At 42.1% G+C, this 23,471-nt stretch overlaps 1 protein-coding gene across 1 annotated transcript in view; it reads right to left on the bottom strand.

The window, feature by feature from the left end:
• The window catches only part of RUSC2 (RUN and SH3 domain containing 2), a 66,336-nt gene that overhangs the window by 15,159 nt on the left and 27,706 nt on the right, over nucleotides 1-23,471 (bottom strand). The window lies entirely within an intron of this gene.

The raw sequence follows: 23,471 nt of genomic DNA, 5'->3' as shown, positions 1-23,471 counted from the left end.
GGAAACTATAGAAGGAGAAGTAAATATTGGAATAAAGGTGGTGGTGATACTACCTGACAGGCCCACCATGCTATCTGCATTGCACATGTCCAGTTCCCCTTCACGTTAGTTCACTGGACCAGGTCCTGACTAGCTTTTTAAAATGTATGTATGTATTTATTTGGTTCTAGGGCTATACTTGGTGATGTTCAAAGTATATTACTGGCTCTACATTCAGGGATCACTCCTATCAGGCCCTGAGAAATGTTAGGGATTGAATCTGGGTCAGTCAAGTATAAGGCAAAGGCCCTACCTACTATATTATCATTCCAGCCCATACCTATAACTGTCTATCTGTAATCCATCCATCCATCCACCCACCCATCCAACTGTCCATCCATCCGTCCATTTGTCTATCCACCCACCCACCCACCCACCCACCCACCCATCCACCCATCCATCCATCCATCCATCCATCCATCCATCCATCCATCCATCCATCCATCCAAGCCCTGCTTTCAGCTCAGTACCTAGTAGTGTTCGAGGGACCATGTGGTGCCAAAGTGTGTGCTACAGTCCTTTAAACAAATTCCTGTCCCAAAGATTAGCCTTATTTATTTATTTAGTGCTATGCCCAGTAATGCTCAGGGCTTACTACTGGCCCTGCACTCAGGAATTACTCCTGCAGCACTCTAGAGACCATATGATTTGCCACAGATTGAATTTGGTCAGATGTGTGCAAGAAAAGCCTCTTTATTTGTTTGTTTGTTTTTTGTTGTTGTTGTTGGTTTTTTTATTTCTTTGGGTCACACCCGGCAGCACTCAGGAGTTACCCCTGGCTCTACACTCAGAAATCGCTCCTGGAAGGCTCGGGGGACCATATGGGATTCCGGGATTTGAACCACTGTCCTTCTCTGTACAAGGCAAACGCCCTACCACTGTGCTATCTTTCCGGCCTCTTTTTTTTTTTTTTTTTTTTTTTTGAGCCACACCTGGCGGTGCTCAGGGGTTACTCCTGACTGTCTGCTCAGAAATAGCTCCTGGCAGGCACGGGGGACCATATGGGACACCGGGATTCGAACCAACCACCTTTGGTTCTGGATCAGCTGCTTGCAAGGCAAACACCGCTGTGCTATCTCTCCGGACCTAGGAAGCCTCTTTTAATGCCACTAATAAAAGTCAGAAAAACCTTAGGAACAGCATTTAACTTTATAGATCATTCTTTTCTTGTTTTTTTTTTTTTTTTTTTTTTTTGGGGGGGGGGGAGCCATACCCAGCAGTGAGGTTCAGGGCTTACTCCTGACTCTGTCATCAGGGATCATTCCTGGTAGGGCTTGGGCTGGGAATTGAACCCAGGATGGCAAAGCAAGTGCCCTACCTACTGTACTATCCAGTACACAACTAGAGACAGCTCTTTAACAGTACACACTGACTAGTTCTACATACAAATGAAAAATGATGAGTGATAATGAAGACAAAACTTCCTAAGATAATAGAAAAGGGTAACAGGCACTGAGAAGTTACAGACATGCTTCAGATACAACCATAGCACACAAGTTCATAGAGGATAGGGGAAATCACAAATAATACATATGGTACTCACAGAAATAAGCCATACTTTAGGCAAGAATTATACTTAAAAATATACTATTACCAGGCTAGAGAGAGAGCCTAACAGGTTGAGTTCATGCTTTTCATGCAGGAGGCCCGATGACCCAGCACTATATGGTCCCCAGGCATCACCAGGAGAGACTTCACAAACCCAAAGCACTACCTGGTGTGACCCCCAAAATAACAAACAGCAGACAAACTATTTGTATGCTGACCATGTGACTGTTACCTTGGACTGTTTTTCTCCTCAGAGGCCCAAAATTAATCCTTGCCCTCTCTGATGTTGTGGGCAAAGGTCCCTCCTCTCCCCACACTACATTGGTGCTTCATGAGTGCAGACACAATTGGATACTAGTAAATGGAAATATGGCTGAGATCAATGTCTCCCTTCTCAATAGGAGTATGTTTTGTTTTGTTTTAGGGCCATACCTAGTGATACTCAGGGTTTACTCCTGGCTTTGCATTCAGGAATCGTTCCTGGTGGTATTTTGAGACCAAATGAGATGAGACCAAATATTTTTGCTTTTATGCATACAAGGCAAGTGTCTTATTCACTGTACTTTCTTTCCAACCCATAGGAGCCCATTTTATCTTTATGGGTATTACTCTAGCACAGCCATCACATAAAGCCTGACAGGAGTATAATATTGTAGCTCAGAATATAGATTGTCTGATGTGCCCAGTTCTGTGTAGTTATAAGTTAGACCTTTCACTGGGGGATTGAGGATGGGAAGAAGGTGTGGCCCTCTAGAGAGTCTTATCTCTCCAGTTATTCTGATGGACAATAGAAAGTTCTCTTTTTTTTTTTTTTTTTTTGGTTTTTTTGGGCCACACCCGGTAACGCTCAGGGGTTACTCCTGGCTATGCGCTCAGAAGTTGCTCCTGGCTTGGGGGACCATATGGGGCACCGGGGGATCGAACCGCGGTCCGTCCAAGGCTAGCGCAGGCAAGGCAGGCGCACCTTACCTTTAGCGCCACCACCCGGCCCCCAGAAAGTTCTCTTTTGTTCAAGGTCTCCTGGCCTCAAGAACATACCTGAGGATGCTCCATTCTAAGCATCTTATCTACTGGACAGACCAAGGCAGAAAGGCCAAACTAAGTTCTGCCCTCCAAGTTCTGTCCTAAAATCTTTGCTTATTCAGATCCTCCATCAACTTTTCCGAATTCACTTTTCTTCCTTCTACTCACTCTGAATCCAAATCCACCATTACAAATTCACTGTAACTCACTATAATTAAGCTGGACATTTAATACCAATTAAAAACAAAGTCATTAAATCACAAGATCCAGATATTCATGTAGAGGACAGTAAGATGCTCAAGGACATGAACAGGCAGTACATAAAAGAGAAAATTCTGGTGCCAAACCAATAATATAGTAGATAAAGTTTTTGCTTGGCACCCTATGGGTTCCCTTGAGAACCACCAGGAGAGATCCCTGAGTACAAGAATAAGCCCTGGTGTGGCCCCTAAACAAACACAAAACAAAAATAATTCTAATGACTAATACATATGAAGAGACACGGTCCAAAAATAAAATTATTTGTGAGGCTTACACTAAAATTAAAAAGCATGTATGCACCATCTTTCTTCCTCCTTTCCTTCCTAACAAAAAGGTTCCTTTGTTGGATTACTTAACCTTTATGTGTTGATGGGGACAATGACGAGATATAGAAAAAAGAAAAAATAGAGGTAAAATTGAGCTATAAGATGGAAATTGATGAAAATAGCTGAGTAAATATTTGTTATCCTGGATTAGAGATCTGAAGAAAAGCACCCCAAGACACATCCTAGTCACAATGACAAATCCAACAGATAGGGATAGAATACTGAAAGCAGCAAGATCAAAAAGGAAAATTGCATTCAAAGAAGTATCCTTAAGATTTACAGCAGACATGTCAGGAGAAACCCTCAAGGCCAGAAGGCCGTGGTGGGATATAGTGTCAAAATTCAATGAAATGAATACTTCGCCTAGAAACTGCACCCAGCCAGACTCACTTTCAGGTCTGAAGGAAATACACATAGCTTCATGGATAAACAGCAGCTCAGAAACTTTACAGACTCAAAACCAGCCTTAAAAGAAAAACTGAAATGTCTACTTAAAGACAAGACTGACTAATAGACCCAACAAATTTCTACACAAAGATGACACTAAATCCCATGACAATTCTCTCTCAATGTCAATGAACTAAATGTACTAGTTAAGAAACACAGGGTGGCAAAATGGATCAAAAAGTTGAAGCCAATATTCTGTTGCCAACAAGAAACACATCTAAATAGTCAGAACAAACAGATTCAAAATCAAAGGCTGAAGGAAAATCATCCAAGCAAACAACTTCCTTAAAAAAGCTGGAATGGGGCCGGGTAGGTGGCGCTGGAGGTAAGGTGTCTGCCTTGCAAGCGCTAGCCAAGGAAGGACCGCGGTTCGATCCCCCGGCGTCCCATATGGTTCCCCCAAGCCAGGGGCGATTTCTGAGCACATAGCCAGGAGTAACCCCTGAGCATCAAACGGGTGTGGCCCAAAAACCAAAAAAAAAAAAAAAAAAAAAAAAAAAAAAAGCTGGAATGGCCATATTAATATCAGATGACACAAACTTTAGACGTAGAAAAATTGTAAGGAATAAAGATGGTCCTTTCTTACTAATCAAAGGATATGTACAACAGAAAGAAATCACTCTTCTAAACATACATACACCCAAGAGGTATCAGCAAAATATTTAATACAATTGTTGACAAACTTGAAAGACATCAATATCAGTACAATAATAGTGGGAGATTTCAACACTGCCCTGTCACCCCTTGATAGGTCAACCAGGCTGAAACCCAACAAGAATATACTAGCTCTGAAAAGAGAAATGAAAGAAAGTGAACTAGTAGAACCTGGAAGAAAATGGATAAATTCTTGGATTTCTACAATCTTCCACAGTTAAACCAGGATGATATAGCATATCTAAACAGACCCATCACTACTGAGGAAATAAAAAGAGTAATCAAAAATCTTCCTAAAAACAAAAGCCCAGGCCCAGATGAATTAACTAATAAATTCTTTCAAAATTTTCTTGAGGAACTATTCCCAATCTTTTTCAAGCTCTTTCATGAAATTGAAAAATCAGGAACACTCTCAAATAGTTTTTATGAAGCTAACATTACCCTGATACCAAAACCAGGCAGAGATGTTGCAAGAAAAGAAAACTACAGACCAACATCCCTGATGAACACAGATGCAAAGATCCTCAACAAAATTCTGGCAAAAAAGATCCAATGCCTCCTCAAGACGGTCATACACTACAACCAGGTAGAATTCATTCCAGGAATGCAAGGATGGTTTAACATGCATAAATCAGTCAACAGAATTCACCATATCAACAAAAAGAAAATAAAAACATATGGTTGTATCAATAGATGCAGAAAAAGCATTTGATAAGGTCCAACACCCATTCTCATCAAGATGGAAATAGGGAGAGAGAAAAAATAGATGGAAATGGAAGGAACTTTTCTCAATATAGTCAAGGCCATTTACCACAAACCAATGGCAAATATTATTCTCAATGGAGATAAACTAAAAGCATTTCCTCTAAAATCTGGCACAAGACAAGGCTGCCCTCTGTCACCACTCCTATTCAACAAAGTGCTGGAAGTTCTTGCCATAGTGATTAGGCAAGAAAAAGATATCAAAGGCATCAAGAGAGGAAAGGAAGAAGTCAAGATCTCACTGTTTGCAGATGACATGATATTATACTTAGAAAACCCTAAAGACTACTAAAAGCTTCTAGAAACAATAGATTCATATGGCAAAGTGGCAGGCTACAAAATTAACACACAAAAATCAATGGCCTTCTTATACATCAATAATGATCGAGAAGAAATGGACATTAAGGGAAAAAACCCACTCACTCACATTAGTATCACACAAACTCAAATATCTTGGAGTCAACTTAACTAAAGATGTGAAGGATCTATACAAAGAAAACTACAAGGGGCCAGAGAGGTGGTGCTAGAGGTAAGGTGTCTGCCTTGCAAGCGCTAGCCGAGGAAGGACCATGGTTTGATCCCCAGGTTTGATCCCATATGGTCCCCCCAAGCCAGGGGTGATTTCTGAGCGCTTAGCCAGGAGTAACCGCTGAGTAACAAATGGGTATGGCCCCAAAAAACAAACAAAAAAAAAGAAAACTACAAAACCCTGCTTCAAGAAATAAAAGAGGACACAAGAAAATGAAGACACATACCCTACTCATGGATTGGCAGGATTAACATCATTAAAATGGCAATACTCCCCAAAGCATTGTACAGATTTAATGTGATCCCTCTAAAGATACCCATGACATTCAGTATGGGAGGCATCACTTTCCCAAACTTTAAATTGTATTACAAAGCTATAGTCATTAAAACAGCTTGGTACTGGATAAAGACAGACCCTCAGATCAGTGGAATAGTCTTGTGTATTCAGCAAATGTGCCCCACAATCAATTGATCTTTGATAAAGAGGAAAGAAATACAAAATGGAGCAAGGAAAGCCTCTTCAATAAATGGTACTGCAGCAACTGATCAGCTGCTTGCAAAAAAGTGAACTCAGACCTCCATCTAACACCATGCACAAAGGTCAAATCCAAATGGATTAAAGACCTGAACATCAGACCCAACCATAAGGTATATTGAACAACACATAGGTAAAACACTCCATGACATTGAGACTAAAGGCATCTTCAAGGCAGAAACAGCACTGGAAATACAGATAAACAGATGGGACTATATTAAGATAAGAAGCTTCTGCACCTCAAAAAAAAAATAGTGCTTAGGATACAAAAGCCACTCACAGATTGGGAAAAACTATTCACCCAAAACCCATCAGAAAAGGGGCTAATATCTAAGATATACAAGTTACTGACAGAATTTAACAAGAAAAACACATCTGACCCCATCAAAAAATGGGGAGAAGAAATAAACAGACAATTTCTCAAAGAAGAAATACAAATGGCCAAAAGGCACATGAAAAAATGCTCCACATCACTAATATCAGGGAGATGCAAATCATAACAACAATCAGGTACCATATCACACAGAGACTGTCACATATCACCAAGATCAAGAATAAAAAGTGGGGCCCAGAGAGATAGCACAGCGGCGTTTGCCTTGCAAGCAGCCGATCCAGAACCAAAGTTGGTTAGTTCAAATCCAGTGTCCCATGTTGTCCCCCGTGCCTGCCAGGAGCTATTTCTGAGCAGACAGCCAGGAGTAACCCCTGAGCACCGCTGGGTGTGGCCTAAAAACAAAACAAAACAAAACAAAAAGAATAAAAAGTGCTGGTGAGGATGTGGGGAGAAAGGAACTCTCATTACTGCTGGTGGAAATGCCATCTAGTTCAGCCCTTATGGAAAACAATATGGAGATTCCTCAAAAAACTGGAAATTGAGCTCCCATATAATCCAGCTACACCACTCGTAGGTGTATACCCCTAGGAACACAAAAATGAAATACAAAAATCCCTTCCTCACACATATTCATCGCAGCACTATTTACAATAGCCAGACTCTGGAAACAACCAAGATGACCTTCAACAGATGAATGGCTAAAGAAACTCTGGTACATATACACAATGGAATATTATGCAGCCGTCAGGAGAGATGAAGTCATGAAATTTTCCTATACATGGATGTACATGGAAACTATTATGCTGAGTGAAATACACAGAGTAGTCTCACTTATCTATGGGTTTTAAGAACAATAAAAGACATTAATGTAATAATGCCCAGAGATGAGGGCCAGAAGGACCAGCTCATGATATGAAGCTCACCTCAAGGAGGGCGAGTGCAGTTAGAACATCAACAAGTACCATGAAAATGAGTGAGAGAAGTAGAATGCTTGTCTCAAATACAGGCAAGGTAAGTGGGTGTAGGGAGATGGGATGCAATGGTTTTGGGAATGTTGCACTAGTGAAAGGGGGTGTTCTTTTTTGTGACTAAAACCCAACTATAGTCATGCTTGTAATCATAGTGTTTAAATAAAGATTAAAAAAATTACTAACAATAAAGAAAAAAACTAAAACCTCATGTTTCCCAGCTTACCATTAAGAAAATAAAGGGATGGGGTCAAAGTGATAGAACAGAGGGTAGGGTGTTTGCCTTGCACATGCAGACCAGGTTCGATCTCTGGCATCCCATATGGTCCCCCGAGCACAGCCAGGAATGACTCCTCTTTGCCAAAGAGAAAATGAAGGGACATAGAGTTAGTACAGCATCACATGGTCTCCTAAGCAGTACAGCTTTGGAGAGTTCTCAAACACTGAACTCCTGAACTGATTAACTTAGAATCACTGGGAGATGCTCCTGATGCACCTGAGGAGCTCCCATTTCACCCTCAATAAGAGAGGGGGGGTGGGATGAAAGAAAACAAGACATATATCTGTAAGACATATATCTGATGAGATGTTTAAGTGAAATAAGATATGTAATTGAATACAAAACTGAGTAAAACCTGAAAAGGCATTTCTCCAAAGAAGTCAAACAAAAGAACAATAAGCAGGGGCCGGGCGGTGGCGCTAAAGGTAAGGTGCCTGCCTTGCCTTCGCTAGCCTTGGACGGAACGCGGTTCGATCCCCCGGTGTCCCATATGGTCCCCCAAGCCAGGAGCAACTTCTGAGCGCATAGCCAGGAGTAACCCCTGAGCGTTACCGGGTGTGGCCCAAAAACCAAAAAAAAAAAAAAAAAAAAAAAAAAAAAGAACAATAAGCAGTCCCATTAGTCATTACAAATAATAAAAATGACAACTATGATGAAAAAAGCCAACTATGATAGCTAAGACAAAAGACAAGATCAAATGTGAGTGGGGGTTAGCAAATGTGAGTGGGGGTTAGAAGAAATTGGAACCTTCAAAACATTGCTAAAAGCACTGAAACATATACAATCACTTTGGAAAAAGTGTTGCATTTTCTTAGAATGTTAATTTAAACACAAAATTGCCACGTGATCCAGCAATATTCCTAGGTACTACCCAAGAGAAATGAAAACATACATTCATACCAAAACTTGTATATAAATGTTTATAGCAGCATCACTCACAGCAAGTGGGAACAACCCAAATATCTGTCTAGTGATGAATGAAGAAACATAACTGTGGTAATGTATATATAATGGAACATTAGCGAATAAAATGTAACAAAAGGAATGAAGAGCTGATACATGCCACATGATGAAGAAACTAAAAATGCTAACAGCCAGTCATGAAAGATGTCTTTGCAGAATACTGAATGACTCCATTTACATGAAATGTCAGAACAGGCAAAGTCATAGAAATTGAAAATAGATTAGTGATTGCCTGGAATTAGGAGGTTGAGGGGATGGGGAGTGACAAAATGAATATGGAGGTTCTTTTTTTTGTTTGTTTTTGGATCACACCCGGCAGTGCTCAGGAGCCACTCCTGGCTCTATGCTCAGAAATCACTCCTGGCAGGCTCTGGGGACCATATGGGATGCAGGATTCGAAACACCGACCTTCTCATTAAAAGGCAAACACCTTACCTTCATGCTATCTCTCCTGCCCGGAGGTTCTTTTTTAGGGTAGCTATATAAGTCTGTGAATAAGATTACAAATCACCGGATTTGGGCCAAGGGATATATATCTCAGCAGTAGAATTATTTCTGTTTTTGGGGATCACATCTGGCAGTTTTCAGGGATCACTTCTGACTCTGTATTCAGGGATCATCACTCCTGGCAGTACTTGGGGGAACTATATGGGATGGAACCTGGGTTGGCTAAGTGCAAAGCAAGTGCCCTACCCACTGTACTGTCACTCCAGCCCAACAAGTAGAACTCTTGCCCTGCATATATAAGGTTCCTCAATTTGATCCTCAGCACTGCAAAATAAAACAACAATCCTTCTCCCCCACAGGATAAACCTCAACCCCTAAAAGAAGCAACAGCATTTTATGGTATGTGAATTACATCTTAACAAAGTCTTAGAAGGGACCTGACTTTGCTAAGATGAGGTAAAGAATAAGGAAAGAGGGGCTAGGGGTGTGGCTCAGTAGAGCACTTGCCTTGCATGTGTGAGACCCTGGGTTTAATTCTGGCACTAAAAATAATAAAATAATAAGAAAAGAGAGAAACAGCAAATTTTTTTTTTTGGGGGGGCACACCTATTGACACACTCAGGAGTTATTCCCGGCCATGCACTCAGAAATCGCTCCTGGCTTGGGGGGACCATATGGGACGCAGGGGAATCGAACCCTGGTCCGTCCTAGGCTAGCACTTGTAAGGCAGACGCCTTACCTCTAGCACCACTGCTCAGTCCCAGAAACAGCAATTTTACAAAGTGTGAGATTTATGGAACAGGAGAGCTAGTATAGCAGGCAGGATGTTTGCCTTATATGTGGCTAACCCAAATTTGGTCCACGAATCCATATAGTTTCCTGAGCCCTCCAGGGGTAATTCTTGAGCATAGAGTATGGAGTATCCTTTGAGCATCATTAAATGTGGCCCCAAAACAAAACAACCAAATTAAAAATGTGGGTTTAGAATCTCCGCCACCCCTGTAGGCCCAGCTCCACATCCCTTGAAGCAAGTCAGCTGCACAATAGCTCAGATTCATCCCACCTCAAAAGGCTCACATATGCCTCCAGTTACTGGGTAAAGAAGACAAGTAGGAAAGGAAAAGAACAATATCCAGTTGAATCCCTCCAAAGATTCCCAGGAGGGCTAAGCAGTAAGAAAGGGTCATACTCAGCACAGCAAGAACATAGCAAACACAATAGTTGAAAGGCAAGTAGAAACCCATTCAGCAAAATAACTGAAAATAAAAGCATGGAAGGTTCAACCAGCACCAACCAGCTCTGTAAACTTAGAAAATGACCTAAGTGACACCATGTTGAAGATCTTTAAAGATCCTGATGATTCAATGAAAGAATTTATTAAAAAATTTTTTTCAAAGAAAATAAATGAAAGTTCCAGAATTGGGTGCAGGCACCCAGATCATTAACAGAACCAAAGGAAGGGCAGGGAAGGTGGCACTAGAGGTAAGGTGTCTGCCTTGCAAGCGCTAGCCAAGGATCAGGACCACGGTTCGATCCCCTGGCATCCCATATGGTCCCCCCAAGCCAAGGGCGATTTCTGAGCACATAGCCAGGAGTAACCCCTGAGCGTCAAACGGATGTGGCCCAAAAACCAAAAAAAAAAACCAGAACCAAAGGATCCCAGTGAAAATAACCCCAAATAGAAAAACTCCAAGAATATTATAATCAGAATAACAAAAGCCAAAGAAAGACAGAATATTGCAAGCTGCAAATCAACAAAGGAATTTACATACAAAGACAATCCCATAAGAGTAATGGCAGATCTAGCAAATGAGACTGTACAAGGTAGAAGAGAATGATGAGATATAGGGAAAAAAAGAAATAATCTCAATGAAACAAACAACTCACAAATCATATTCTCTCTAGATTACAATCCAGATTTGAAGGAAAGATTCATGGATAGGCAACAGCTTAGGGAATTCATAACTTTGACACCTGTTTTACAAGAAGGGTTAAAGGTGCTCCTTTAAACTTTTCAGCCACCAAATATAACATTTATTTATGGTGTACAGAATTGTCCTTTACTAGATTAAGAAAGATCTATTTATTTTTTAGTTTGTTAAGGATTTTTATACTTTATCCTTTTTTTTTTTTTTTGCTTTTGTGTCACACTCAGCTATGCTCAGGGCTTATTCCTGGGCTCTGCACTCAGAAATTACTCCTGGCAGTGCTCAAGGAACCAAATGGGATCAAATACAGGTCTGTAGTGTGCAAAACAAATGCCCTATCCACTGTGCTATTGCTATGGTCCCAGGACAGTTATACTTTTTCAACTATGAATTGATGTTTCATTTCATATTGAATGTCCTATGTCTATTCAGGTTATTTTTATATCCAAAATATTTGTATTAAAATCTTTTACTTATTTTTCATATACTTAAAATTATCCATATTTTAATATTTTATATCATAAGGCCAATATTCCCTTCTTAGAATAAAACACACTTTCATACTTTTAGAGGTCTATTAGATTTTCCTTTTTTCAATTCTCTTCTGTCTCTAAATTTTATTTTTGTAGGATTTATCTATTTCATGTAAATTCAATGGATTAGCATAAAATTACCTATACTATTAATTAAAAATTATATATCTGTAAAAATTAGACTTGAAAAAAATCTTATCACTAATTTACAACTTGGTACAGTTTGGCTTTACTCATATATTTATGTGTATATATTTTACCTATATAATAAAAGAGAAAGATTTCTCTTATATGTGGAATATAAAGAAACATAGTTAGGAAACAACAACTGGCCAAATGCATTGAAAATGGTGATTTTCAAAAAACAAAAAAAAAAAAGGGGGGGGGGCTTGGCCCAGTAGTACCATGAGCCACTAGGCTACACATGGTGGTGCTTGGGGGACCATGCAGTGTGAGGGATTAAACTCAAAAACTCTGCATACCACACATGCACTCCAGTATCTGAGTCATTTTCCTGCCTTAAGATATCACTTCTTAAAATCAATGTCTTTGGAAGTTAGGATTAAGCTTGAATTGGGAGGGTGGGGTACATTCTCAGGAAGCCCATAACAATACGCATGGAAAAAAACTGAGATTCCAGCAAGAAGTTAATATTGCTTATCTCTGCTGGGTAATTCCGAATTCTTTTACATTTAACTTGACATTATACCTCTTTTATCTAATTTGGATATGATAAACACCTATTCTATACATAATTAAAATATTTTTTCTTCAAGAGCCACAGACTCTGTGAGTTAAGGGTTTGAAAAGTTTCTACTTATAGATAGCACCAGGTTTCTGTTGTCATACACCTGTAAAATCACTTTTTCCTTTCACTTTTTCTGAGTTAATTAGCACAAGTATCCTTAATTATGTCAATCTTGCCCCTCGAGTGATTTATGTTAAACTCTGGATAATAAAAGTGACAGGGAAAGCAGCAGAGAGCTAGAAGCTTGGCTGGCTCAGTAAGATCCAAGAGGCTGCTCAACACTCACTGGCTGAAATGCACTTTCTCCTATGACTGTCTGGTTTCTTGTGTGCAGCTCCTTACTGTTGACCCCTCCATTCCAGGGTCCGCATAACATGGTGAAGATGGTGAATTCCAGGAGGTTGAAAACAAGCTGCAGGTGATAGCCATCAACCCCCAGGAAACCAGCCAACCAATGAACCCCAGAATTTCTCCCCCCCTCCCCCCCGGCCAGGTTTCCCCAGCTTTAAGGTCATAATCTGAGGCCTGGGCTTCCAGAGATACAGCAGTAATTTTGGGTAGTTTTATGGCCTATAGTCTCTCATTTATCTTCAAAGGCTATCCCACTTCCCCCATGTAAAGCATTTTCAAGGAGCATTCACATATAAGAATTTATGATTCTGACCCACAAAACCATTAAAGGGTCATATGTGCATTGAAAGAGAAAAAACAGTGGCAGAGAGTCTAGAAAGCAGATCCTCGAAACCAGGAATGAAGAACAAAGAGGCCAGGGAGTGCAATGAAAAGGCTAGAGCTAGCTTCAATCCCAGCAAAGCATAGTCCCTGAAACACCACCTGTAAAGGTCGTGTGTGTGTGTGTGTGTGTGTGTGTGTGTGTGTGTGTGTGTGTGTGTGTGTGTGTGTTCCACCACCACCACCTGTAAAGGTCTTTGGGGGGGGGGGAGAGAGAGAGAGAGAGAGAGAGAGAGAGAGAGAGAGAGAGAGAGAGAGAGAGAGAGAGAGAGAGAGAGAGAGAGAGAGAGAGAGGAGCACCTGTAAAGGTCTTTGAGCACTGAGTGTGAGTGTGTGTGTGTGTGTGTGTCCCCACCAAAAGAAAAAGAAAATAACAGTAAGAACAGTAGCAACAACAACTATGATAGACAGGGTTCCCTGCCGTTAGATTTACATATCTGTTCCGACTAGGGAGGTTCAATTCCTTGGGGTCAGGAACACAGTCAGCTTCAGGTTCCTAGAATCTATACATAGTGCTTGGGACATGACAGGGCTGTGGCTGAGATTATCTGCTGACTCCTAGTGTATCCAATTGAAAACTGAACTTGTGGGTAGGAGGGGAAGTATAGTAGGTAGGGCATTTGTCTCGAATGGGACCAATGTGGGTTCAGTCTCTTGCACCACATATAGTCTGCCCAGCATTACCAGGAATGCGGAGTCAGGCATAAGCCCTGAGCACCTTCAGATGTTGCTCAAAAACAAAATATGAGACTTGTCATTTTATTATTAGGTTGTAGGAGATTCAAAAAAAAATTTTGGATTAAACTTGGGACTCTGCCACATGCAAAGCAAACACCCTACCCACTGTACTATTCCTCTGGTTCCAAGAAATTTTAAATTTTATATTTTATTTTATTCTTGTCTCCCAAATGCCTGCCAAGAGTTCAGCCACAGAAAACTGGTTCAGCCCACTACTAAAGTGAAGTTCTACAGGCATCTCATGAAATTTTTACATTTCTGCCTTCCTCTCCACTTTCATTCTCTGTGTATGGGGGATGTCTCAAGCTTAGGGTACTTAGGGGGACACTCCTGGAGATACTGGGTCAATTGGGCCAGACAGTTCAATACTGGAACTGGGTGCTTAGTACTGTTATATTGGTATACAATACTAATTGTATTGTATACCAAGGATCACCTTGGTATACAAGGGAAGGAGGAGAGTCATACAGTGATGGGACTCAAACTACACATGGCCGCTGAGTTATCTCCCTAGCACCCACTTTATTTTTTACAAAGCAATTTCTTTTAGGGGGGTGGTAGGGAGCTTGGGTCATATGTTCTACTTCATATGTACTTGGGTCATATGGCTACTTCTCACTGCGCTCAAGGATCACCTCAACTGGTGGCTGGGGAACCATATGTGGTACTGGTGTTGACCTGGATTTGGCAGCATGCAAGGCAAGTGCCTCAACACCTGTACTATCTTTCTAGCTGCTAAAAAGCAACTTTTAATGTAGGCCACTTCACTGATCATCATGACAACTACTCACCAAAGCAAAGAGTCATTTTCTTTCTTTTTTTTTTTTTTTTGGTTTTTGGGCCACACCCGGCAGTGCTCAGGGGTTACTCCTGGCTGTCTGCTCAGAAACAGCTCCTGGCAGGCACGGGGGACGATATGGGACACCGGGATTCGAACCAACCACCTTTGGTCCTGGATCAGCTGCTTGCAAGGCAAACACCGCTGTGCTATCTCTCCGGGCCCCAAAGAGTCATTTTCATTTAAGAAAAGAAGTCCAGGGGCCAGAGAGATAGCATGGAGGTAAGGCGTTTGCCTTTCATGCAGAAGGACACTGTTTCGAATCCCAGCATCCCATATGGTCCCCTGTGCCTGCCAGGAGCAATTTCTGAGTGTGGAGCCAGGAGTGACCCCTGAATGCTGCCGGGTTTGACCCAAAATCCAAAAAAGAAAAAAAAAAAGAAGTCCAGGGAGATGGCTTGAAAGGTCAGAGTAAATGTTCTGTAGGTGGAAGCACTGAGTTTGATCCCAGCAATACATGGTCCCTGAACACTTCTGGTTTGCTCCCCACAATCCCCACAACAAAGAAAGAAAAAAGAAGAAAGAAAAGAAAAGAAGAAACTGCTATTGAGAAAAATAAAAAGACTTACTCAAGAATACTCAGTGAATAAATATTCAGGTAACATGATTTCAAACATGCATACATTTACTGAGAACATCTCTCTTAGACCTCTTTCCTGGAAATAGCAAGACATGTTTAATACAGTGGTCTATGAGTGCTAAAACAATGGAAAACAATGAGGTGGAAGGGCTCATTCTAGACTCCTTTTTTGTCTTTTGACTGAATGAGTACTTGAGATGGGAAAGGACCAGAGTCCAGAACATAAAGATGGAAGAAAGTTCTCTCCAAGGCTGGGTCTAGAAGCTGTCCCTGGGGCCGGGAAGGTGGCGGTAGAGGTAAGGTGTCTGCCTTGCAAGCGCTAGCCAAGGATCAGGACCGCGGTTCGATCCCCTGGCGTCCCATACGGTTGGTCCCCCAAGCCAGGGGCGATTTCTGAGAGCATAGCCAGGAGTAACCCCTTAGCGTCAAGTGGGTGTGGCCCAAAAAACAAAAAAAAAAACAAAAACAAATAGAAGCTGTCCCTGTTAGCCAGGTAGAGTGGTAGCTCAGCTATTAAGTCCAGCTCTTCCCAGAGGCAAGGAAAGCTATGATGAGATCCCTTCCCTGGCCCACTGGGCCAAACCCATCAACACTAGTAGTGATCACTTAGAGTGCTCTGAGATGGCAAATAATATACATATGACATCTAATTCTATTAGTACCCCCTTAAAGTAGGCACACTTATTCATTTTCCATGTTCAAGAAAAAAAATGAGAGTTTGATTTGGTCACAATGACACAGCTGAGATGGACTGCAAACCAGGTATCCACAATTTAAAATCCTTTCCACTCTGAGGACTCCCAGAGAGAATGATCAGACACATAACCTCATCCTAAAGTTGCTGCATTCCCTTGCTAACATAGTGAGTGCTGCTTCCCACATTCCCTGGATAGGTCTCTACTCTCAACCTCCATGACATGTATAATATTTACTCTACGCTCTGAACTGATGGTATTTTCCCTGAGCTCTAAAGATCCTTCATTCTATCTCTTGCTCCTGTTCCCAATCCTCAACCCCCTGCCCCATTCAGTGATCATAACGATGCTTTTCACGCTCTCATCAGTCTGTGCTTTTTATTTGTTTTTGTTTGTAGGCCACACCCAGCAGTGCTCAGGACTTAATCCTCCTGGCTTTGTGCTCAGGGATCACTCCAGTCGGGCTCTAGGACCATATAGGACGTTGGGATCAAATCTGGGTTGACCTCCTGCAAGGCAAGAGCCCTATCTGCCATACTATCACTACGGGACCTGCCTGTGCTTCTGAATCTTTCACCAAGATGGTAAGTAGAAAAGGGAATTTAAGGAAATCTATCTATTCAGCACTTAGAGTGAGTCTGGGCAGAAAATGTTGTAAAGGCTGGAAGAAAGGTTTCCCTCTCTTTGGCCATCAGTGTCTTTCTGCCAATCACAGTCCTCCTTTCCTCTTGGAGGAGGACATGGGAGACTCTGGGATCCAGTTGCTCTTCTCTGGCAATCTGACCTTGTCCTAAGGTTTCAATGAGGAATCTTAGTAGAACTGCTTATCCTTTTCTTCTCAGGGCCCTCTCTGGGGTAGGACTGAAGGAAAGCAAGCAGGAGGTGAATCTGGGGAGTGTCAGCCTCAGCTGGTTTAAGCCTCTTTCTGCTGGGAATATGTCTGTCTAAGAAGACTAACAGGTCAGGTTCAGGAGGCTTTAGCAACGACTGCCCCATCCCCACATCCTGGCAACATTCATCTTTATTCTATTCCAAGAGCCCACTGGCTCCCACAGCATCAGGAGACATGGTCTGTGCACAAGTCCGGGTAAGGATGGGCTTGGTGATAGACCCCTGCATGCCACCATCATAAACTTACAGTAACCAGGGGTGCCTCCTTCCAATACAGCCTTTGTTCCTGGATATGTCCCTTCCTCCTAGGCCCACGGATAAGCAGGTTCCTTAGACATACCCAGAAAAGGAGATGATCTGCTTCCAGAAAAAACAGCATGCACCCAAGCCTTGTCTTTCTCCTTCTGCCCCACCGCTCCCTGACAGATGGATGCATGGATGCAAATCCAAACGCATGCAAGCCCTAACCTTGACGCCCTCTTATCCCCTCTCCTTCTCCCCTCCTTATCCCCTTTCCAATACCCTCTGGGAAAGACAAAGCCAACCCTGGGAAGCCTGGGCCCAAACGTGCGGTTGGTGGTTCTAGGTCCCGGCCCAGCCCTTCCCCCAGCTTGGGAAACCATACCTCTAGAAGGACCCTGGAGCTGGACCGGAGGCTTGAGTTCCTCTCACACTCTAACCGAGCTCTCCCTCGGCAGTTCCCGCAGAGGTCACCGTTCCCCGGGACCGCGCAGGGAGCCGGGTCGCTTCCCTACGATCTGATCTCTGCTAATACAAAGGCATCGCCGGGATTGCAGGGAGGCTGCGCAATCCCAGCCCCAGTCCCTTAGCTGCCGCCGCTGCTGGTGCCGCGGTGACGTTGCTGCTCCGGGAAGGCGGTGGGGTGGGGGTGGAGGGAGCGGAGCGGGCGGGCCCGCAGCACCCAGGGCTCCCAGGGGCCCCCCTTAGCCGGGGCCAGGGGGAGGGGAAAGCGGAGGGGCCGGGCAGCCAGCCGGTGGGCCGCGGGGATGGGGAGAGAAAGTGGAAGACGCCGGCCTGAATCCCTCCGCACCCCTCGGGATGGCAGGGAAGAAGTCTGGGCTGCGGCTGTAAAGCTTCCTTCCTGGGGCCGGAGGGATAGCACAGCGGCAGGGAGTTTGCTTTGCAAGCAGCCGACCCAGGACCAACGGTGGTTCGAATCCCGGCGTCCCATATGGCCGTTCACCCCCCGAGCCTGCCAGGAGCGATTGCTGAGCGCACAGCCCGGAGTAACCCCTGAGCGCCGCCGGGTGTAGCCCAAGCCACAAAACAAAATAAAAAAAAAAAAAGCTTCCTTCCTTTTAGGCCCCTCCTTTAAGATCCCAGCCAGAAACCCGATGCAGTAGGCCCACTATGAAAGACTCCTTGTTTCCAGCCCTGTCCTCTGGCTAGCACTCCGGGCTGGAGTCTGCAGGATCAGGTCATCACTTGCCGCCGTCAGCCTGTGTCTCCGGGCAGACTAGGAGGACGCGGTGGCTCCGTGCCTTCCACCTACCAAGGGCCAATGCGGTGTCCACCCAGAACCTTTCTTTTACCAGTGTCAGGCAGGTGCTGAGTGGGGGGCTTGGGGCCTGCGTCGAGACAGAATTCACTTAACTGGACCCAGGACTCAGAAACAGAAACAGACTTTCCTAAGGAAAGGAAGGCTGAGATAATGAATTGTCTCCCTAAGGCCAGAGAAACAGCAAGAACATCACAACCCTCAGTTCTTCCACAGAGTCCTTCATGCCTTCCCAGAGCTCCACCTCCTTAGTTCTGGGCCAGCTCTTGGTCAATTAATCAATCATGGTCGGAGTCAGTTGCCAAGTACTGGCTCTGCTTAAGATGCCTCCCAGGTGGGCTTCACTCCCACCACTTGACTTTGAAATCTCTTAGAAAGCCCCCTTGGATCAACTGATCCACATCTTAGGCTTTCTTGATCCTTCCTTCTTTTATTCTCAATATCCATATGCCCACTGAAGATATTTTGAGATGAGTTCAGCTGTGAAATGAACAGACAGTGGCAAGACACCCAAACTCCAATCTACTAGTTTGAGGCCATGTTTCCTTGATCAACAAAGCCATTAACCAGAAAGAAGGGAAGGAGTGAGGGAGGCTGTGATTCTTCAAACCAATTAGGGTTGAAGGCATGGTATAGATAGAGGTTAAAGCCTTTGCCTCATATAACTTGATCCTGGTTCTAACCTCTGAGCATGGCTGGTGAGCAGGCCGGGAGCAATTCTCAAGCACAGGGCCAGGAGTAGGCTCAAATACTGCCTGGTAAGGCCCAAATCCTTCAACACAAAACAAAACAAAACAAGATAAAACAAAGCTAACTAGCCTCTAATGACCCTTGAAAAGTTGAAAGGAACAGAAATGGGTGCCACTATACTTCCCTCTGCCCTAGCTGATACAGACCTCACAGCAGGGAAATAAGTCAACACCATAATCAAGTACTTGCAGGTTTATCTTTTTATTTAAGACTTTGGGACTTTCGGGTCAACTTCAAGGTCTCTGTGAGTGAAGTAAAGCCACACATTGCATCAGAGTCAATATTTGGGAAATGTTCTGAATTGGCTACAGATTCCTTTACTTCACCGCATCATAGACCATATCTTCATCTACTTGCTACCCCCTATTGCCAATGATTTATAGAGCTTTTAATGAAGGGTTAAATTTCTTTCTAGCTACAAAGATAAATGCTGTCACATTATAAACCTCAACTGTCTTTAATGAGCCTTCTCACCTGCAATTTACCTCATAAAAGAATATTCCATTTCCTTAAAGCACCATATTTTAAAGCTGTCTCTCCTATTTTAATAGTTTCCCATTATCCAAAGAATTACGAACAAATCCTGTTTGACAACTAAGAAGTCTTCCCAGACAACAAATACCACAAGGTACTTCAAACCTACTTCTTTCTGGGATTGTTTTATTTTCTGGGCCATACCCAGACGCTCTCAAGGTATACTCCTAGCTCTATGATCAGGAATCATTCCTGGTGGTATTAGGGGGCCATTTGTGGTGCTGGAATCAAATTCTATTTGGCTTCTAACAAAGTAACTGCCCTCCCATTCCAGTCCTCCAAACCTATTTCTTTTATTTATGTTAATTTGTATACATTTTATTGAATGTCTTTCTATGTATCAAGCTAATCACTGTAAATTATACAACTTTATAGAGTAAACATAATAATTTTGCAAATAATCTAGTTTGATAAAGGTAATCTATTGGTAGCCAAGGATACAAATTATGCAAATCTTGAAAACCTTAAGACAAATTTATTGATATGAGGTTTCCTGGACAATATTAGAAATAATATTGTTAAAGAATATTTTGTGGGGCTGGAGCAGTGATGCAAGCGGTAGGGCATTTGCCTTGCATGCGCTAACCTAGGATGGACCATGGTTCGATCTCTGGCTTCCCATATGGTCCCCCAAGCCAGGAGCAATTTCTGAGTGCATAGCCAGGAGTAACCCCTGAGAGTCACCACCGAGTGTGGCCCAAAACACACACAAAGAAAGAATATGATAGGGCCCGGAGAGATAGCACAGCGGCGTTTGCCTTGCAAGCAGCCGATCCAGGACCAAGGTGGTTGGTTCGAATCCCGGTGTCCCATATGGTCCCCTGTGCCTGCCAGGAGCTATTTCTGAGCAGACAGCCAGGAGTAAGCCCTGAGCACTGCCGGGTGTGGCCCAAAAACCAAAAAAAAAAAAAAAGAAAGAATATGATAACTAAAGATATTGTAGTTAAATGAGGTTGTTTTCAAATATTATTTTTATGAGAAGTCTGATATTTCTTTTCTGTATTTTAGCCTCCAATGCTTATTTATTATATGATACTCTAGCAAATAATAAAATTAAGATATATTTCTCTTTAGAGAAATGCAATAAAACATATACTTTTTATATGCTTAATAATTTAACAAAATTTACCCAAAGTAATTACAAAAGTTTGAAATTTGTAAGAGACTTTTAATAAGAGACTTATTAAAAATAAAACATCTAAAATTATTTTAATGTAATTAAGCTCAATATACAAATGAGATTTGTTTTGATACTTCAAAGATTAATATAGATGGATCATTAGAATCAATTGGTTCTTCAGCTGAATTATAATAGTTCCTATACTACACTTCTCCTAAGGAAACTCATTAGCCAAGAGGATATGGATATATCATCCATATATTCAAATAAAACTCCCTACAACCCCATAGTAATATCACCACCACATAAAAAAAAACTTGTGCTTTTGTGTCTTTTTATGTTGTTGTCATTATACTGCAGGCCATAAATATGGGTCAAATTATTCAAAGTGAGGGTTACAAGAGAACATGGATCTTTCTTGTTCTTGTCAGTCCTTCAAACCTATTTCTTAAATTTATTTTCACTTTGCTACCTTGTAAATTCACATTTTCCTGTTTGTCTGGCTATCTTTAGAACTGTCCAAAAGATGCAAGATCCAAATCAACTCCTTCATCAAGTCCTTATGGATGATCTTTTGGTCTTCTGTAACTATCATTGCAGGCTATTTTATGGATAAGAAAAAAAACCACAGGACTGGAGAGCTAGCACAATGGGTAAGGCGCTTGCCTTGTAAAGAACTGACCCTGGCACTATCTATGGTCTCCCAAACACTGACAGGAATGATCTCTGAGCACAGAACTAGGAGTAAGCCCTGAGCATAGTTGGACTGTGGTTCAAAAGCCAAAACAACAACAAATCCTTTATATCTAGAACCATCACTATTTCATAAAATACATCGTTCATTACTTTTCTCATTTTATTGACTACTGACACAAACTTTATCGTAAGTTAAGCGCCATTCTAAGAGATTTTAATTAAATTATGAGTCACATGGTTATTGTACATTTTTACTTTTGCTCTTCTACAAAGCAAAATTCAAGTCATATTCATCTTTGTAAACCTAATATACAACATGTTATTTCTATCTCTTAGTACAATGCTTTGCATAACTTTTTGCATAAGAATAATCTAAAAATAGATATTCTAGGGTTTGTGAGTAAATCTGTCTCAAAAGGCTTAGAAGAAAAGACCCGGGGCCGGGCGGTGGCGCTGGAGGTAAGGTGCCTGCCTTGCCTGCGCTAGCCTAGGACGGACCGCGGTTCGATCCCCCGGCGTCCCATATGGTCCCCCAAGAAGCCAGGAGCAACTTCTGAGCGCATAGCCAGGAGTAACCCCTGAGCGTCACAGGGTGTGACTCAAAAACCAAAAAAAAAAAAAAAAAGAAAAAAAAAAAAGAAGAAAAGACCCTTGTTTTCATGTGGAAAAGAAAAAAAGTCTAATAAAAGAAGGTTTGGAGGAGCCAAAAAGAATATAGAGGATAGGGTGCTTGCCTTGAAAGCAGCTGACCTGGGTTCAATCCCTGAAAACCTATAATCTCCCCTGAGCCTTGCTAGGAGTGATCCCAGAGCACAGAGATGGTAGTAGTAAGCAACTGGTAGTAAGCACATCTAGGTGTCACTCAAAAAAACAAAAAACAAAACAACAACAACACCAACACCAAAAACAAAAACAAAAAAAAAACCCACCTTTGGAAAAAAATAGCTTTTCAGGAACTAGAGTTAGTCAAGGCATTCTTAGACATAATATTAAAAATACCTGGGGCAGAGGTGATAATACAGTGGATAAGGCCTTATACATAGCCAACCTGGGTTTGATGCCCAGAACCTCATAAGGTCCACCAAAAAGTGATTCATGATCACCAGAGTGATCCCTAAGAATGGAGACAGGAGTAAGCACTGAGCACCACTGGGTGCTCAAAAAAAAGTACAAGTCTAAGATAAGAGTAAGAAAGATGAGAACTTCATAAAAAGTATAAATGCTTGAACTCTAGAGAACACCATTCAGGTAGTAAAAAGATAATACACAGAATGAAAGAAAATGTTTGCAAAACATCTAATGAAAGACTTTTATCCTTATCAAGAGCATATAAAGACATTTTATAATTCAACAACAAAAGACATAAAATCCAATTTAAAATGGGCAAAGGATTTGAACAAAATTTTCTGAAAGAAAACAGAAATTGTGGGGCCAGAGTAATAGCTCAGCTGTAGGATGTTTGCCTTGCACATGGCCGACCCGGGGTGGACCTGGGTTTGTTTCTCGGCATCCCATATGGTCCCGAGTCTGCCAGGAACGATTTCTGAGTGCACAGCCAGGAATAACCCGAGTGCCTCCAAGTATGGGCCAAAACCAATAAAAAAAAAAGAAAAAAAAAATAAAGTAAACAGAAATGATAAACTTTCTTGTTTATTAGTGTTTGGGGCCCATATCTACTGGTACTCTGGGACAATTCTTGCCTCAGTGTTTGGAAGTCAAATCTGGTGGTGCTTGAAGGGTTCTTTCCAGTGGTGACATGTACTCAAATTAAAGCCATCCCTGACTAGGGTGAAAACCAGTTAATCCAACATGGGATTGAACTCGGCTGATCACTGCAACTTGGATGGAACTGGAAGGTGTCATGATAATTAAAATAAATCATAAAGAGAGGGACAAATACTGGGTGAGTTCATTCATTCATGGTTTACAGAAAAATAAAACAAGGGAACAGATCATATTGGATGATGATAAATCCTGGGTCTTGATTATAAAATGAAGTACTAAGTAGTGATGGAGGTATAGGGGAAGTAAATGAAGAGGCAGATTAGAAGTAA

The sequence above is a fragment of the Suncus etruscus genome, chromosome 1 (genome assembly GCF_024139225.1).
Source record: "Suncus etruscus isolate mSunEtr1 chromosome 1, mSunEtr1.pri.cur, whole genome shotgun sequence".
NCBI classification, from domain to species: Eukaryota; Metazoa; Chordata; class Mammalia; order Eulipotyphla; family Soricidae; genus Suncus; species Suncus etruscus.
This window is presented reverse-complemented; position numbering and strand designations above follow the sequence as displayed.